Raw genomic sequence first — 19,806 nt, forward strand, 5'->3', positions numbered from 1 at the left:
GGAAAGATGGGATCCAGATAGGATCAAGTAAGGAAATATATGATCCAGATAAGATCAGGTAAGGAAATATAGGATCCAGTTAGGATCAGGTAAGGGAAGATGGGGTCCAGGTAGGATCGGGTAAGGAAAGGAAACATGGGATCAGGTTAATGAAACATAGGATTCAGATAGAGTCAGGGAAGGAAATATGGGGTTCAAATAGGATCAAGTAAAGAAAGATAGGGTCCAGGTAGGATCAGGTAAAGAAAGATGGGATCCAAGTAGGATCAAGTAAGGAAAGATAGGGTCCAGATAGGATCAGGTAGAGAAAGATAGGATCCAACCGACTGCATCAATGTTGGAGCAATACAAACCCTGCTGCACTAATACTGAGTCAATACAAACTCGATGGCACTAATATTGGGGCAATGCAAAGCCGATTGCACCAGAACTGGTGCAGTTTTAAAGAGGTCCATGGGACAAAATCCAACGAAGAGCACCCACTTCGTCTGAACTGGGGATCGGATGTAATGTGAGGTCTTTTCATTCCGGAGTGACTCCGCTTTGAAAGAAAACGGAGACAAATCCGGGTTCAAAGGGACCGCCGTCTCAGTTTTGCTTGTTTGGGGGGAAAGGGAGCCCTTAGACTCCACCAATAGATAGATAGATAGATAGATGATAGATAGATAGGCAAAATCAAGGTTTCCTTGTATATGTGTGTGTGTGTGTGTGAATGTGAATGTATCTCTCTCTCTCTCTCTCTCTCTCTCTATATATATATATATATATATATATGTATGTATAGATGTATGTATGTATAGAGTGTGCATATATATCTATATCTATATATCAGTATATGTATATGTGTGTGTATATGCGGGTATGTGCATATATGTATATATGTATGTATGTAAATATGTGTGTGTAGATATAGATATATAGATATATTGCATTTCAATATGTGTGTATGTATATATGCATGTGTGTATGTGAATGTACATGTAGCTTTGTGTGTGTGTGTGTATTTTAATATATTTATATAATATACAGTATAAAATTTTAAAATATATTTTAAAATACACATACATATATATAGCTACATGTACATTCACATACACACACACACACACACACACATATAATACCCCTCATCTCTTTGGAAGAGTTTTATTGACCTTCATCCAGAATGAAAAGATTCGACTAAACGCCTTTCAAAAGACCTCAAATGCTAACAAAACAATACAGTATTGGCTTTGGTTCCTCAGATCCAAAGCCAACTAGTAGCTTCTCTTCTTCTCATTGCTTTCCAACCCATGAACAAAAATCTATTGTTATTTGCAATGCATTAAAAAAGAAAAGAAAAGGTAGACCTCAGTTTGGATTTCCCTCATTTGGACTTTAGGAAAATACCTTCCATTAAAAAGAGTGGAGGTTTCCAACAGTCTGTTACTTCTTACGGACAGTCAAGGCACAGTGTCCTCAGAACTTTGGAGGCTGGTGTGGGAAAGCAGGATATAAATGCAAATGCCAGGTTTAAATGCCACACAAATATGTGCTTTTAAGGAAATATAGTGGTTTTAAGGGCCACAACAAGCTCCAACTCCCAGAATTCCATAGCCTTCAACCAGACAAAGAGTTAAAGCGCTGCCAAACCGGGTTATCTCTCCAGTGTAGATGCAGCCACTGGGCATAGATTTACTTGTGTAAGCAGAGCAGGATCGGCTCTGGTCAGGACTTGGATGGGAGATCGCCAACAGATATAAGGGGCCCTGAACTAAGAAGTCCCTGCGAAACTCATGGGGTCCAAGTAAGTCGACAAGGGATTTGAAGGCACACACACACACACACACACACGATAGGTTTTTAGCTAGATGGGTGGGTAAAGGGAGGGAGGGAGGAAGGAAAGGAAAGGAAAGGAAAGGAAAGGAAAGGAAAGGAAAGGAGGGAGATTGGAAGAAGGAGGAAAGCGAAGGAGGAAAGGAAGCAAAGGGAGAAAGGGAAGGGAAGGAAACGAAGGAAGGGAGGGAGGGAGGGAGGGAGGGAGGGAGGGAGGGAAGGGGAAAGAACTGAAAGGGAAGAGAAGGAAGAAGAAGGGAGGAGGGAAGGAAAGGAAAGGAAAGGAAAGGAAAGGAAAGGAAAGGAAAGGAAAGGAAAGGAAAGGAGGGAGATTGGAAGAAGGAGGAAAGCGAAGGAGGAAAGGAAGCAAAGGGAGGAAGGGAAGGGAAGGAAGCGAAGGAAGGAAGGGAGGGAGGAAGGAAGGAAGGAAAGGGAAGGGAAGGGGAAAGAACAGAAAGGGAAGGGAAGGAAGAAGAAGGGAGGAGGGAAGGAAAGGAAAGGAGAGAAGGAAGGAAGGAAGGAAGCGAGGAAGGAAGCAAGGGAATGGAAGGGAAAAGAAAAGGAAGGGAAGGAGGAAAGGAAGGAAGGGACCAAAGAAGGGAAGGAAAAGAAAGTAAAGGAAGCAAGCGAGGAAGGGAAGGAGGGAAGCAAAAGAAAGGAAGAGAAGGAAGCAAGGCAGGAAGTGAGGCAGGAAAGGAAGAAAAAGGAAAGGAGAGGAGAGGAACCGAAGGAAGAAAGGAAAGAAGGAAGCGAGGGAGGGAGGAAATACGCACATCAGTTAGAGTGAATAAAAGAGCTTGAAAGGAGAGGAGGAGAAGGAAGAAAGGGATTCCTCTTTTGCAAAAACCGATCCAAGAAATCTCCGGAAGAAGCGGCTGTTTTGGAGGCGCCAGGGAGCGGAGCCCCGGGGAAGGCCCCGATCCTGACAGCCCCTCGCCCTGCCTTCCCTTGGAGACCCCTCCCTTCAGCCCCTTCTCTGCCCAGGAGCCCATACTGCCAGCCCCCTTCAGCCCAGATGGCCCTCTGGCCTCTCCGGCCCAGATCTCCGCCAGGAATGCCAAAATCCCCTCCATTTTAAGCATGGCTAAAAAGCTTGCATTTCTCTTTCTCTGGCTGTTTTTCCTTTTTTAAAAAGCTTTGCTTGTGGACTGTCCTACATTTTTTTTCGTGGAGGGTCCTACCCTTTCCATGTCTTTTGTCCTCCTTTGCAGTTATGACATCTGGTCACTCTGAACTGGAGGTTATATTTGCCCAGTGTGCCAGTTACCAGCATTATCTTTGGGCCCAGTAGATTCCTTCCTTCCTTCCTTCCTTCCTTCCTTCCTTCCTTCCTTCCTTCCTTCCCTTCTTTCCCTTCCTTCTGTCCTTTTTTCCCTCCCTCCCTCCCTCCCTCCCTCCTTCCTTTTTCCCTTCCTTCCTTTCTCTCCCTCCCTTCTTTCCTTCCTTTCTCCCTCCCTTCCTCTTTCTTTCTTTCCTGGGAACTCAATCAGAAACCGCTGGCCAATGGCGCTGAGACTCTCAAGTCGAAGGGGCCACAATCAATAAACCCACCCTGAGCAGCCCTGGCCTAAGAGCAGACGAAGGCGCTGTCCAAGGTGCTGGAAAGCAGCTCCATCGCCTTCCCTGGCTTTTGGGTCGTCTCTGAACCTCAACCCCTCTCTCACTTCTTTCTCTGTATTCTCCCTTTCATACAGACACACGGATTAGCATTCCCACCAAAGTCCTATGCTTCCCAGTATATAAGCACATACTTCAGGTAAGGTAAAAACACCAGATCCTGCCGGGTCTTGGCAACTAAGCAGGGTCAGTCCCGGTTAGTGTTTGGATGGGAGACCACCAAGGTGCCTGAGGCTGTGTTTAAGGAGCTGGCAAAACCACCTTTTAATATCCCTTAAGGAAAACCCCAATCGAGTCTCCCTAAATCGACAGGCACATAGAGGTCCCAACAAGGAGAATATATATATATATATATATAGAGAGAGAGAGAGAGAGAGAGAAAGAGAGCTTGTGATATCAAAAAGAAATCACTCTTGATGGATGTGGGGAAGGAGAGAAGGAGAAAGAAACCCCAGAACTACCTACCATCATCTGATGCTCCTGAAGCTCAGAGCTCAAAATCCTCAGGACTGGAAGGAATCAGGACCATCTTGTTCCCCTCCAAAATAATCATCATCGTAATAATCAAAGTCCCATCCCTCCAACTAGAGTGAGACAGACAGATGGATGGTAAGCCCAGAAGGGACCAGAGATGGAGACCACCTCCAAGGTCTTCTTCCAGGAGAAGACCCTCAGCTGGAGTCTCCTGAATGCAAGAGAGAGGGGGACGACTCCCTCCTGCAAAGCAGAGACCACCGACCTCCAGGCGCCTCTTGTGCAAAGTGAGAACATGAAAAGCTTGGCTTGGAAAAATAAATAGACCTTCCTCCCCTCGCCTCCTGCGTGTTGCTATGGAACAAAAGGGTCCCACCTACAGCTCCGCCCCCTTTTCAGTCAGGCCACGCCTTATTCTAATGCAGCTACTTAATATGCAACTCCAGAAGGTGCATCTGTTCTCACACAACCTGGGTTCTCACAGGCAGAAGCATCTGAGGTCTCCTTCCATCCCCAGATGCCACTGGACTGCCACTCCCATGGGCCAGAGCTAGCAGAGTCAATGGCTAAGGGTGATGGGAGTTGCAGTCCATAAGATCAGGGAGGGGCACCCATTCCCCAGATGCCAATTCACACACATACATACACACAGTCACACTCCCAGATACTGGGAGCAGATTGAACGTAGTGGCCCTAGCAGCCCTTCCACTGTCTATGATGGACTTTTTTGGTCTCCATACTGAGATGACCTATCTAGACATATGCATTCCAGGTTCATCCCATGCAAGAAGAGCTTGCCAAGGATGCCACATGCCTAGGCAAGAGGTAAGAGATGGGAGAGATATCTGGAGCATCATTGGACTCCTAAGGACTTTGTCCAAGATGACTTTTCAGGTTGTCCCAGAAATAGAGGTCAACCCAACCCTATGTCTTCAGACAGCCCTGAGAGAGAGGGTGATTTGGGGTGAAGGGAGGTGTGAGAATGTAAATAGGGAAGATCGGAGAGTGGCCAAGATCCTCCACTCTCTTTTTGGGGAATTTCTCCAACTACATCTAATGGGATTGATCCGAAGGTTGGAAGCCACCTTCTGCAACTGAAGTTCTCCTCTATGAGAGAGAATAAGCGTTCAAGAGAAGCCTCCTCTTCTATTTGTGAAGTGAAAGGAGGCATGGACCCTAGCTAGCTCCAGGGTTGGATGGAAAAAGGGGGTCTTGACAGGCAAGGAGGGCTAGTCCCTCTCCCAATGATCTGACAAGATGGGCCCACCAGGACTCCTATGGCCTCCATAGGAATGAACCATCAAGGGTACTCTTTGGTCAACCACCAAGGAATATTAAGAAAGCGGTTGCCATTGGTGGGGGAGGATTAAGATTGCCTGCCATCTGATCCTGTGCACGGAGTAAACCCAACGGAACGGAGGGCCCTTGTAAATAATGAGATGGAGCCTTTTGCATTGTCCTTGCAAGAGGCTCCATCTCTTACGGTCCAAAGCACACAGCAGAAATGATCCACTTGGAGACTCTTGAGCTGCAATTCTATAGTTTTGTGAGACATGCAGCCTTCTCTGTCAGAGCACCATAAAACTACAACCCCCAGCATAGCACTGAGCCAGGGCAGTTAAAGCAGTCTCAAACTGGATTATTTCTGCAGTGTGTTTTGGACCTCACGATGCTTCTTCCCAGATCCCAGAAGCTAGCATCCTCTTTGCCCTCCACATTGCAAAGAAGCAAAATGAATAACAGGGGTCCCCCCAAAAGAGATCGGACTGGTTCCACTCTTCCCTTAGGGGGAAATGTTGGGGCTTTGCAGGCTGAGCTTTGCATTTAAGGGGAGGTCTAAATGCATGAAAGGAGAGGTAAGGCTGGCCTTGAAGGTCCCAAGAGGGAGCCTTGTAAAATCCCAGCTTGCATCCGCACTACAGCAATCAACCCGGTTCGACGCCACTTTGAATTACTCTGGTTCAAAGGCTATGGCATTCTGGGATCTGGAGTTTGGAAGGAGAGGAAGCATGGCAGTTCAAGGGGCTTCAGACACAGGATTTATTGCTGCAGTCTCACACACAAACACACAACATCTCTTTGCTCCCCCCTCTGCTTACACAACCTTTCCACCGAATCGGTTCCAAAACTTACTGGTGCTGGCTATTGGACTTCATAAATGAAATGGGATGCAATGGTTCCAAAAACTCAGCGAGATTCCCATGTCATAGATAGATAGACATATAGATAGATCCCCACACCATTTTTATTTATTTTATTTTTGATATTTATTTTTGCAATATATAAAAAAATCAGTATAAAAATAAAATAAAAAATTAACAACTGACCAAGGCTAAATTTAAAGTGTGTGTGTGTGTATGTATATGTGTGTGTGTGTGTATAGAGAGAGAGAGAGAGCGCGCAAGAAAATCAATATAAAAATTATATATATATATATATATATATATATTGCAAAAAATCAGTATAAAAATAAAATAAAAATAGAAGTTTATATATATATATATATATATAGTGCAAAAATCAATATAAAAATAAAATTTTATATATATATATATATATATATCTCGCAAAAATAAATATAACCCAATAATATATATATATATATATATATATATATATAAAACAATCTAAAAATAAAAAATAAAGGATATATATATATATATATATATATATAAATCAGTCTAAAATAAAATTAAAAATAAAATTAATATAAAATTAAAATTAAATATATATACACTCAATACAAAAAATATGTGTGTGTATATATATATATATATATATTGCAAAAATCATTACAAAAAATAAACGTGTGTGTGTTACTACAATATATTAGATATATATTAACATACTATACTCTAATATATTATACTATCTCTCTCTCTCTCAAAAACCCCAATCCAGTCTGTTGCTGCCCCTGACTCCTTCTCCCTGCGAAGCTGCACTAGCGACACATCCTTCTCTCTGGATGCTTTCCTTACTTCTTCTTCGACGTCCTCCACGTCTGACGTCACTCATTCTTTAATTAGGCAGAAGTTAGTTATTTTTAGCCCACCTGGGATGACCTCCCGGGAGTCTCCCCTGGATCCCTTGCAAGCTGGCCACCGATGCCTTTTGGTCGCCCACTTTGGCCAAAAGTTGCCCAGCCAACTCCTAAGGTGACCACTATGGTCTGAGAAATGCTGCTCCAACTCAGGCTGGCACTGGAACATGGGCATAGATTCACACTCGATTTGACAAGGATATATTAAATACCCTTCTTCACCTGGGTTTTCACCTGCTTTTATCCTGCATCCCCTTTTTTTACCTGTGCTGCTCTATGGCCATGATAAAGAGGAACTGGACTGGCAAGGAGGAAAGAGGGCAAGGGGTCTTGCCTACCCCCCCCCCCCCCTTTAAAAAGAAAAGCTAAACCTTTTGGGACCTGTTTCAAGAAAGGCTTGCAATGTCCTTTGCCATCTTTCATGCACTTATAGAAAAGCACGTAAACACATCTGCAAAAAGGCTGAAGCTTGGCTAGGTGGAAAATAGGGTTCCTACAATAGATTACATACATAATTACATATTACACTCTAATATAGTATACTATAAAATATGATGGATGGATGGATGGATGGATGGATGGATGGATGGATGGATGGAGAGAGAGAGACAGACAGATAGACAGACAGACACATATAAAGGTAACAGTATAGTACCATACACACACACACACACACACACACATATAAATGTAAAAATATAGTACTTTTAGAGTGTGTGTGTGTGTATTAAAGGTACTATACTTTTACCTTTATATGTCTGTCTGTCTGTCTGTCTGTCTGCCTGCCTGCCTGCCTCTATCTATCTATCTATCTATCTATCTATCTATCTATCTATCTATCTATCTTATACACACACACACACTATACTATATTGTATAGTATACATATTAAAAGTACTATACTTTTACCTTTATATGTATCTATCCTCTATTATAAATATATAACACACACACACTATACTATACTATACTATACTATACTATACTATATTATACTATACAGTATAGTATATATTATTCATACTATAATATATTATATGGTATAATATATATATATATAAAATTTTGTGTCGTATAGTATACTATAGTATAATATAATGTATACAATATATTGTATAGTATTGTATTTTGCGGAACAACTAAATAAGGCTAAATTTAAAGTGACAAAATCCGAAGATGACGGTTCCTCCAAGGATGCCTACATTACTACACGCTATGTATATATTATATAGTATAATATATTGTACGACAGTATATTGCATCTATATTACATACACGCATGGTTACTACATACTTTACTACACACTTTTATACAAAAAATAGTTTTGATCCTTACAGAGGGAGGAAAACAATTCTAGTATAATATAGTATAATGTATTACATGTATATTACATATATACATGGTTACTACTTGCTTTACTATATACGTTACACAAAAATAGCTTTGACCCTTAGAGATGGAGGAAGGCAGAGGAAAATGCTTATTATTATTATTATTATTATTATTATTATTATTATTATTATATAGTATACATTGCATCTATATAATATATAACATAATACATTACATCATATATATATATATATATATATATATATATATATCATACATACTTTACTATAGACCTTTATAGAAAAAATAGTTCTGACCCTTAGAGACGAAGGCAGAGGAAAATGCTTATTATTATTATTATTATTATTATTATTATATATGCATATATTATTCAGTATAATATATTCCATCTATATAATATATAATACGTAATATATTACATCTCTATTATTACATCTCTATTACATATGTACATGGTTACTACATACTTTACTATAGACCTGTATAGAAAAGATAGATTTGACCCTTAGAGAGGGAGGAAGGAGGAGGAAAATACTCTCTGATACAAAACGACACTAAATTCATCAAAGACAGATTCCCAAAACATAGATAAGGCTTCCATGTTTGGGAAGAAGCTGACCAAGGAGGAGGGATCTGATGGGTTTTCAAACTTGAACAAAATTATTGATTGATTGATTGATTGATTGAATTTCTAGGCTGCCTTTCTCACGAAAGGTAAGCTTTCTCCTTCCTCCAGCATCAAATCTAGAGAATCCAGAACTCAGTTGCCATTCTGGATGAAGCAAAGGCACCTTTATCTTATTTTTCAAACCAAAATGTATTATTCAGTTTTAAATAAAATAGAATAAAATAAAACAAGCCATCTTCTTATCTTTCCAGGCGCTGGCACCCGTGGCGTTGGTTGACAGAAAATTCATTTATTTATATTTATTTCATATTTCATATTTATATTTATATATCCATATATTTATTAAAATAAGGTGCATACAGATCTACCAGCCTTTCGAAAAAAAAGACAGGTTTTGAAATAACCAGTTAGTAGATAATAGGACCCCCTTAAAAAAAACCTCTTTTAAAAAGTCCACGAATTTTATATATATATATATATATATATATATATATATATATATATATATATGGACTTTTTATAATTCATATAATAATATATATTATATTTATAATATTATATTATATTTATAATATTTATATTTGTAATATATATAATAAATATAATGTATATATATATATATATATATTATTTATAATATTTATTTTTATAACTTGTGGACTTTTTAAAATAGTTTTTTGGGGAACCTATTATCTACGGATTGGTTATTTCTTATTTATTTATCAATTATATATATATATTTTTGTAGACTTTTTAGAAGAGTTTGGGGGGAACCTATTATCTACTAATTCCAGATATATATATATATATATATATATATATATATATATATATATGAGAAGTTGGATGGCTACGTCCCACAACCATCTTGCTTTCCTCCAATCCACTTCTCGTCACAACCCTACAACCTGGGAGTGCATCAATAATAATAATAATAATAAGAAGAAGAATAAATCCTGGAAATAAATATATAGACATCAGATTTAATCACTCAGTTTAAAGCCTGCCCTACCTAGGATTTGGCCCCAAAGGTCAGCACAGTGGTGTGTTTTGTGGGTCTTGTTGTGGGTTGCTGCTGCTGTTAGTGATGCTGGTGTTGCTGCACTGGAGCTGTATTCGAGTTCTGCTCAAACATTCCCCCATTTCCTTTCCAAAGATCCGAAGCCCACCCACCAAGACTTCCCCTAATCCTGAGTCTTGCTCCCAATGGCTCTCCAAAAACTTGATCCTTGATTAAAAATAGAAAAGCCTGGAAAGGAACTCTAAGTGTCGCAATCTGACCTAGATTAGGATTATAGGCATGCACACATATAGGAGAAGCCAACCCTCAACACGTTTTCTATAGTTCAGTCCCTGAGAGTGAACCCCAAACAGAGGGGCATCGGATGGAGGCCTTGAAGGTTTCCCAAGGCAAGTGGACTCCCAAAAAGAAAGGGGGGTGCACCCTCAAAGGTTTGCAAAGGCTGCTTTGCAAAGCTTTGCAACCAGCCCTTATGCAGACAAGAAGAGGAAGAGGAAGACTAGCCTCCTCCCTCCCTTTTCCTCCAACCTTCCCTCCTTTATTCACGCGTTCCCCTCGCTCTCCCTCCATTCACACGTGCCTTTGGCCTCTTTCTCATCGGTTTCTCCAAACCAAGCGAAGGCAAAAGGAGCCAGCTCTAGCATCCCTTGCTCGCCCCAGAGGAGAACCTGATTTACCCCAACACCTAGACCCAAATCCCTGGAGGGCGTCTTCCTTCCAACCCAACCCTCTTAATGGGGGGGGGGGCAGGATCCAACCAGCCTCCTTCACTACAAAAACTCCCCCCCCCCACACACACACACACAGACACACCGTGGCCAGAGAGAAAAGCCAGCCAGCTAAGGAACCAGCCAAGAAGCCATCCATCTAGCCAAGAAGCTACCCAGCCACCCAGACTCCAGGAAGCCGGATAAATAGGCAAGAAGCTAGCTAGCCAAGGAGCCAGCCAGCTAGCAAAGAGGCTAGCCAGCCAAGAAACCAGACACCTATCCAAGAGGCCAGCCAGCCACATATCCATGAAGCCAGAACCCTAGCCAGGAAGCCAGCCAAGAAGCCAGGCACCTAACCAAGAAGCTACCCAGCCATCCAAGAAGCCATCCAGCCACCTAGCCAAGAAGCCAGCCAGGCAGCTAGCCCAAAAGCCAGCCAGCCTGGGGCGAAGAGCAAAGGAGGGATCCTCACTTACAGGCGTTGGAAGAGGCCAGCGGAGTCGATGGAAGGCAGGCAAAGGGAGGCAGGAGGGCTCCTTTGCCCAAGGCTGCGCAGCTTCCTCCCTGATGCCTTGCTTGGGCTTCTGCTGCTGCTGCTGCTGTTGCTGCGGAGGCTGCTTCCATGGTTCCCCCCCCTTCCTTCCTTCCTTCCTTCCTTCCTTCCTTCCTTCCTTCCTTCCTTCCTTCCCCTCCATCATGAAGCCCATCGCTGGCTCTGCGTCTTTGGAAGCAACGATGCTGCTGCTATTGATGCTGCTCTGAAGCAGCTCCAAAGGCTCTGGTCCCTTTTTGCAAGGAGCTCCTTCTGCTGGCAGCCAGAGTGAGGTCAGAGCCTCGGCGTCTTCCTCCAGCCAATCCGAGGAGACTGGAGGAAGAGGAGGAGCCAGGAGGAAGAAGGGATGGAGGGAGGAAGAGAAAGAGAAAGAGAGGAAGAGGGAAGGGGGGAAGAGGGAGCTCTTGGTTGCAAAGCCTCCAGCAGCACTCGCAGCTTCTCTCTCTCTCTCTCTCTCCCCCCCCCTCCTTTTCCTCTCTCTCAGTCTCAACCCATAATTAAGACTTTGATGGCTCTCCAATTAAAAAGGGAAAATATATAATATTCAGCCTCTGATAGGCTCCAGCTAAGGACGGCCCTTTCAAAGCTGTCCAAGCAGATCTAGAACAAGAATCATAATGCCAACCAACACCCCCCCCCCAAAAAAAAATCAGTCAACCAATGCTCTCCCCACCCCATCCCCACACCAGTCCTCAGAAACCCCCTGGAAAAACTGGGAGAGCTACAGGAAGGCTTTCTGGGCAGGTAAACCTAAATATTAATATCAATAGTGATAATAATAATAATAATAATGGTGGTGGTGGTGGTTGGTGACATTCTTTTTGAAAAAGCAGACTTAAAGGAGGGATATGGAGCTGATCTGAAGCCTTTGGTAATAATAATAGTAATAGTAATAATAATGATGGTGGTTGTGACATTCCTTTTCAGAAAGCAGCCTTGGGGGAGGGATGAGGCTGATCTGAAGTCCTTAGCAATAATAATAATAATAATAATAATAATAATAACAGCAAGTACATTTCTATACTGCTCATCAGTGAACTAGCACTCCTTGAGCAGTTTACAATGTGTAAGCCAATAATAATAATAATAATAATAATAATAATGGCGGTGTTTGGTAACATTCCTTTTGAGAAAGCAGCCTTAGGGGAGGGATAAAAGGCCAGTCTGAACCCTTTGTCTTTAATAATACTAATACTACTGTTAATAATAATAATAATAATAATAGTGGTGATGGTTGGTGACATTCTTTTTGTGAAAGCAGCATCAGGGGAGGGATAAAGGGATGGTTTTAAGCCTTTGGGTGTTTGAGGTTGTGGGGCAAATGCCTAGGAAGGTCAAAAAGGGAGCAGAAAAAGAGAAGAGGAAAGAGTATTGGCTTGGAGATGGATGCAAAAGGGAGGAGAGAGCCCTCTTTGCTCCTAATTGTGTAGCTCTGCAGGCAAAGGGGTGCATGGTCACCTTTACTACCCCTACTCCTACTCCTCCATCCTTCAGCCTCCCTTTCTATCCATCCAGCCATCTTAAATAGAAGAGATGGAAGAGTAGGTAGATGGTGGACTGTTACCTGGGTTTGAGCCTTTGACTTTCCTTCAGTTGGGGTTGGGATTGGGATTGATGGGGGGTACTTGGAATTAAACCCTGTCTTCAAACCTTAAATGTAGCAGAACTTTCATCAAGATTTCCCCATCAATCAGCCACAGAGAAAGATCCCTTGTTCCTCTGTCCTTCAGGGGTTGTTGGAGTGCACCATTTACTGGTCCTAAGCCAGTGGCGAAGGACTCTGGGTGCTGCACTCCAGCAACATCTGGAACAGTGTGTGCAACCTTCACATCTGGGGCAGCCCAGCAACACCAACCATCTTGCTGAGCCTTTCAGGGCTGCATCAACCAAAACTGGGACTGGAGAGGGAGACAGAACTTCATACTAAGGGCAGTTGGGATGTTCTTCGTAAGTAAAATGATGACAGTTTGTTTCATGTGTGGGGAAAATAGGACAACAAAATGATGTTGCTAAAATAGGTTTGTATCTGCCTTTCCCCTTCTCCTTCTCACTCCATTCGTGAGGGAAGTCAAAGGCCCAAGTCTTGCCTTGGCAGCCAAGGTCTACCCAACTATGGCTGCTGTCCAGGTGCTGAAATACATCCTCATTTTGCTCCAAGAACGTATCCCTGGAGGAGGTTTTTTTGGGTGTTGATGGTTAGGGGGAGACACATCTATGAAAGAACTGGACAAGAGCCTGAAGAACAAAGACAAACAACTGAGGACTAAAGTCAGAATGGCCCAGGCCACTGTATTCCCCATCATCCCCATGTGGGGATGCCGGATCTGGACAGTGAAGGAAGCAGACAGAAAGAAAATCAACTTGTTTGAAATGCTCTGGAGAAGAGGGCTGAAGATACAGTGGACAGCAAAGAAGACCAACAGATTGGGTCCTTGAACAGATCAGACCAGGGGTCTCCTTGGAAGCGAAGATGATCAAGTTGAGACTACTTTGGAAACAGAACGAGAAGACATGGATCACTAGAAAGAAACAATAAAGCTAGGAAAGGTAGAGGGGAGAAGAAAGAAAGGACCACAAACCACAAACAAACCTCCTCTCTTTCTTCTCCCTTCTCCCTTTCCTAGCCTTAGTGTTTTCTTTAGTGATCCATGCCTTCTCAGTTGTGTGTCCAAAGTACTATAGTCTCAACTTGATCACCTTCTCTTCCAAGGAGAACCCTGGTCTGATCTGTTGAAAGACCCAATCTGTTGGTCTTCTTGGATATCCACTGTATCCTAAGCACTCTCCCTCTCTTTCCTCCACTCTTTCTTCTCCTCTCTACCTTTCCTAACATTACTGTTGTTGTTGTTTTTTTTCCTAGTCATGAAAATGAGTTGATTTTTCTTTCTGCCTGCTTCCTCCACTGTCCAGGTCTTGCGTGGGCAAAGGCTTGTAGGATCTGTACAAGGCAGTGGAAGAGAGGGCTTTTTGGAGATGCCTCATCCACGAGATACTGTACTCAGAGTCTATTCCAGGGCAGCTAGCAACAACAAGGGGGAGAGAAGAGGGCCTGTTTAGCCCAGGAAAAGGCTCCTATAGGCACACACATAAGGTCCCCCCCCCTCAAAGAATGAAGCTTCAATGCTTCCAAGGCTTCCATGCACTCTTCCTCTCCCTTTGCTCCTAGTAGGAGGGAGGGATGTGGGGCAGAGAAAGGGGGCAGGAGGAATTGGGAGGCTTCACCTCCTCCCTCCCCACACTTTCCCCTTCCTTTCCCCCCTCCCGTTTTCCCAGGGTCGCCCAAGAAAAGGGGGGCCTGAACTTGCCAGAGGGGTCTAGCCATCCATCAAACTCCAGACAGACAGACAGACAGGCCAAGTTCATGAGCAATGAATGGGTTTAACCCTTGGAGGGCCAGGCTCCTCTTTGACTAGATCAAGACCTCGATCTGTGTTTGTGTGTGTTGTGTGTGTGTGTGTGTGTGTGTGTGTGTGTGCTTTAACCGTTTTATACACTAACCCAAGTGACACCGAGATCCTGCGTGATGCATTAATATGGGATAATATTTGGACCTTCGATCCTGGGATCCCTCTCTCTTTCTGATTTTCCTGTTTTCCTTCCTTTCTCACGACTCCTCTTTCTCCCTCTTTGTTTTTTAACTCCCCCCCCAAAAAAATCCATGTATTTTTTTCCCAAATAGATTTTTATCTATATATTCATTTATTATTGCAAATAGCAAGAAATAAGGTAATATTGTCCAAGGTGTAATGCAGGGAGAAGATGCTTATCCTTCTTTAATCTAATATAATTATGTATATGTGTGTGTGTGTATATATATATATATATACACATACACACACACACACACACACACATAATATATGTATTTTTGTTTAGGCAGGTCTAAGCAAAAAAAGGAAAATATGCTTATAGTTCTTTTAATACATATATTAAGGAAGTTATATATATGTGTGTGTGTGTGTGTGTGTATAATTGATAGACAGGAAGTAGATAGATAGATGATTGATAGATAGATAGATAGATAGATAGATAGACAGACAGATGTGTGTGTATGTGTATATACATGTGTGTGTGTGTGTATATATATATATATATATATATATCTTAAAAGAACTATAAGCATCTTACTTTTTCTTGCTTAAAGTTCTTTGAATTTATATATTAAGGAATATATATATGTGTGTGTCTGTGTATACTTCCTTAATATATACATACATATATACATATATACATATATTCATATATATATATATATATATATATATATAAAGAACTATAAGCATCTTACTTTCCCCTTGTCTTTCTTCAGGCCTCCCTGCCTTGGACCTTGGAGGGCAGTTCTTTCTCATCCAGGATTTTGCCTTTGCATTTTCCAATCCGCCTCCTTTATTTTTAAGGGAGGTTCTGCAACTATTTCCCCATTCCTTTCCGCAATCCTTTGGACATTTGCTTCCTTCCCAATTCGGGGCTACCTTGGGATGAGACCTGCTCCTTTATACATTGCAAAAGATAAAAATAAAACAGAATAAAAAAAGAAAGACCATGTTGTGTGATAACTGTTCTTCTGTAAAGGATGAGCTGTAATTCCAGGAGAAGAAATGGGATTAAAAGGGAGCTAGGAAGGGATGCTGAAGGAAGAAGGGGAAAGGAGAATAAGCCCCAATGGCTGAGTGCCATTCAATTGTGAATATTGTGGACATTTTGGGATGGGAACCATCCTATTCAACCTTTTGCTCATCGCCATTTCGGTCCTGTTTTACTTTAAGAGAAAAGCAAGAGAAGACCATCTCGAAACGCCTTTCCACTGTAACAATAAGGTTTTTGTTGTGAGGATTAAGATGCAAAATGGATTAGGAAAAATTAATATTAATAATAATAATATCGAGGGGGAAAAGAGGAGGAGGAGGAGGAGGATTCCTCAGACTCTTATCGAGATTTCCCTTCAATTTAATTTTTAAATTAATTTTTAAATTAATTTTCAAATTTTAATTATTAAATTAAGAGTAAGAAACATATTGAGAAGAAAAGAGAAGGAGAATTATTATTAACTATTAGTATTATGCTATTATTAATATTAGTAGTAGTTTAATATTAATAATATTAATAATAGCATAATGCTAATAGTTAATAATAATTCTCCTTCTCTTTTTTTCTCGATATGTTTCTTATTCTTAATAATAATAATAGAATAATAATTAATAATTATTATCTTTCTCTTTTCTTCATGATATGTCCCCTTAATTATTATCATTATTAAAATAATAATAATGAATAACAATTCTCCCCCTCTTTCCTACTCGATTTTCCCCTTAGTTTAATACTATTACTACTAACAATAATACAATAATAATATTAATAATCCTCGTTCTCCTCCTCTTTTCTTTTCTATATTTCTCCTTAGTTTAATAATAATAATAATAATAATAGTACAATAATAATAATTAATATTCCTCCTCTTCCTCCTTTAGTTTAATAATAATAATGATAATTAACAATCCTTATCCTTTTTACTTCTCGATATTTCCCCTTATTTTATTAATAATAATAATACAATAATAATAATTAATAATCATCCTTCTCCTCGTCTTTTCTTCTCGATGTTTCCGCTCAGTTTAATATTAATAATAATGATAGCATAGTACTGATAGTTAATATTAATTACTCCTTCTACTCTTTTCTTCTCAATATTGCCCCTCAGTTTAATACTAATACTAATACTACTAATAATAATAATACAATAATAATAATTAATACTCCTTCTCCTCCTCTTTTCTTCTGAATATTTCCCCTTAGTTTGATGATGATGATGATGATGATGATGATGATGATGATGATGAGAAGAAGAATATCCTCCCTTCCTGTTGAAAGTTCACACTATTCTACCTTCAGGACCATCGTGGTTTGGAAACCTTTCCTGTTGAATTACTTTCCTGATTCCTTTCAGGCTGCAATGAAGACTCCAACAAGGCAAAGCCCCCTTCCCTTCCCCTCCTTTCCTCTTCTCTCTCCTTTCTCCTTTTCTCTTTCTTCCCTTTCTTTCTCATGCATTCTTCCTTTCGGGCGGAGGACGTGCTTCGCAGTTTAACTACTACTTCCACGTTCTTTTGTCCCTCTTTTTGCTGGGACTCTTAACTGTCGCCTCCAGGGAGGGAAGGGGATGCAGAGAGGCAAGTTGTGTGTGTTGTGTGGGTTGTGTGTTGTGTGGGAGAGGCACACCCTTTGCACTCTTTGCCAGCAACCCAGGCTCCAGGGAGGGGAGGGGAGGGGCTGCAGATGAAAGTTGTGTTGTGTGTGTCGTGTGTGTTGTGTGGAGAGGCACACCATTTGCACCATGTGCACCCTTTGCCAGCAACCCAGGCTCTTCTCCTCCTCGCCTTTCTCTATTTGTTTAGTTCATTTCACTTTTTCATTTCACTGATTTCATTTCTTCATTTCTCCGATTTCGTTTTGCATGCCGCCTTTCTCCCCAGGAGGCACCTGAGGCGGATCTCTCTCTCTCTCTCTCTCTCTCTCTCTCTCTCTCTCTCACACACACACACACACACACAAATACACACACACAAAAGAGATGCATGTGGCATTTGAGGGTGAGATTAGGGCTCTGGGAGAACAGGATTCAAATCCACATCCCTCCCCTGGAAAACTTGCACAAAACTTGCAAAAGTCACACTCTCTCAGCCTCGGAGGAAGGCATTTAATGGACCTCCTTGAGACCTTAAACGTTAACTCGCTCGTTTGTTTCAATGAGATTGATTTATAACCGTCTTTTAAACGTTTGGTTGGGATGCGTTTTATACGGTGAGCCGCCTGGGGTCCCTTTTCGGGAGAAAGGCGGCACAGAAACAAAATAAATGAATAACTATTATTATTATTATTATTATTATTATTATTATTAATTTATAATTATGCTTTTTTATTTTTTAGCATATTTTAATTAAATTTTGGGTTTTTAGGTGGGTTTTTAGTTATACTCTGATTATTTTTGGTGCGATATATATATATATATATATATTGATGTGGATGGTTTCGAGTTTGTTTGGCATTTTTAAATGTTGTTGCTTGTTATTTGTTGTTGTTATTTTTGGTCTGTGAGCCGCCTTGGGAGAAAGGCGGCATACCAATAATGAAATGAAATCAATGCATAAATCAGTCCAGATTAAGAAGCCTCCTCTGGGCAAACCTTGCCAAGGAAAAGCCCCCTGTTTGCCAACAAGACTTGAAGACAAGAAGAGGGCACTGGACTAGATCCGAAGCAACGCTGGATCTGACGATCCATCCCAATGAATATAGGGCTACTTCACCGAAAGCTTCCCTGACTCCGCTTTCCCTTGCTCCATAGGAATGAATGGAGCTATTCCTCCCATCGATTCTCTTGGACAGACTGTAATGCATGGGCATTATAGGGCTGCAATGGGGCCAGAGGGAAGAGGGCAAGGGCACAGAAGGACCCCAAGCCCTGGGTCCCCCCCCCCCCACATTGTTTTCATACGCAGGATTTTTATTTGCAAGCATTTGGAAGCTTTGACATGCCCAAGATATAGATATATAGATATAAATACATACATATATACATATTATGTGTGTGTGTATTTATCTAGACCACACACACACACACACACATACAAATATATAGATATATACCTAGGTACATGTGCGTGTGTACACATATATGAGTGTGTGTGTGTGTATACACATACACACGCACACACACACATATATATGAGTGTGTGTATATACACATACACACGCATATATACACACATACACAACCAGGTCTAAGGAGAAAGACCTGTATGGCAGAGGGTTGGACTAGATGCTCCTTGTGGTCCCTTCCGTCATGCATGGCAGGGAGTCGGACTACATAACCCATGTTGCCCCTTGTGGTCCCTTCCAACTCTACAATTCTGCAAAACTGCATTACAACCTCCTGAGCCCTTGTTCTTTCCAGCTCTTCCTTCCCTTCCAGTGCTCTTCCTTCCCTTCTTTTTCCTCTTCCAAAACCCCTTGGAAGCCCCTTCACCCAGAGATACCAAAAAGTGCCCCATCCAGGGGACCTTTATCCCCCAGCCCTAAAAAAAGCCCCTCAACAATTTGGGGTAAATCTCCCAAAGTGGGGGAAAGAGGGCTCCCTCTTACCTTGGGGAGGCGAATAGGGCCAGGATCCCTGCTGCTCCCTCCTCTGCTGCTCCTTCTCCTTCTTCTGCCTGGATGGCTCTGGTGGGCGAAGTGTGTCTCTGTGTGAGAGCCCCCCACCCCACAAAGGGAGGGCCTTTTCTCCTCTTTTCCCTCCTTCCCTCCTTCCTCTCTCTCTCTCTCTCTCTCTCTGTCTTCCCTCAATGAACCTGGAGCTCTTGTGCTGCTGCCTTGCACAAAAAAGCCAGAAAGGAGGAGGAGGAGGAGGGGGAGAGGAAGAAGATGCAGGGAACTGTCATTTTGGGCAAAGAGATGCTTAAGAGAAGCAGAGATGGGGGACCAAAGTCTACATCTACATCTACATCTATTCCCCTTTCCCCTTCTTCTCTGATCTACATCTATATAAATGACTTGATAGGATGAGGATGGATATATGTTAACTGCTAGATGAAAAAGACAAA

At 41.6% G+C, this 19,806-nt stretch overlaps 1 long non-coding RNA gene across 1 annotated transcript in view; it reads right to left on the bottom strand.

Moving 5' to 3' along the window:
- The window catches only part of LOC149307406 (uncharacterized), an 89,880-nt gene extending 70,356 nt beyond the window's left edge, over positions 1 to 19,524 (bottom strand). Inside the window, exon 1 of the long non-coding RNA XR_016282381.1 lies at positions 19,349 to 19,524. This is a non-coding gene — a long non-coding RNA (uncharacterized LOC149307406). The remainder of the gene's footprint in view (positions 1 to 19,348) is intronic.
- Positions 19,525 to 19,806: the final 282 nt, after the last annotated feature.

The sequence above is a fragment of the Sceloporus occidentalis genome, unplaced genomic scaffold (genome assembly GCF_023333645.1).
Source record: "Sceloporus occidentalis isolate IW3139 unplaced genomic scaffold, rSceOcc1.0.p SCAF_9, whole genome shotgun sequence".
NCBI classification, from domain to species: Eukaryota; Metazoa; Chordata; class Lepidosauria; order Squamata; family Phrynosomatidae; genus Sceloporus; species Sceloporus occidentalis.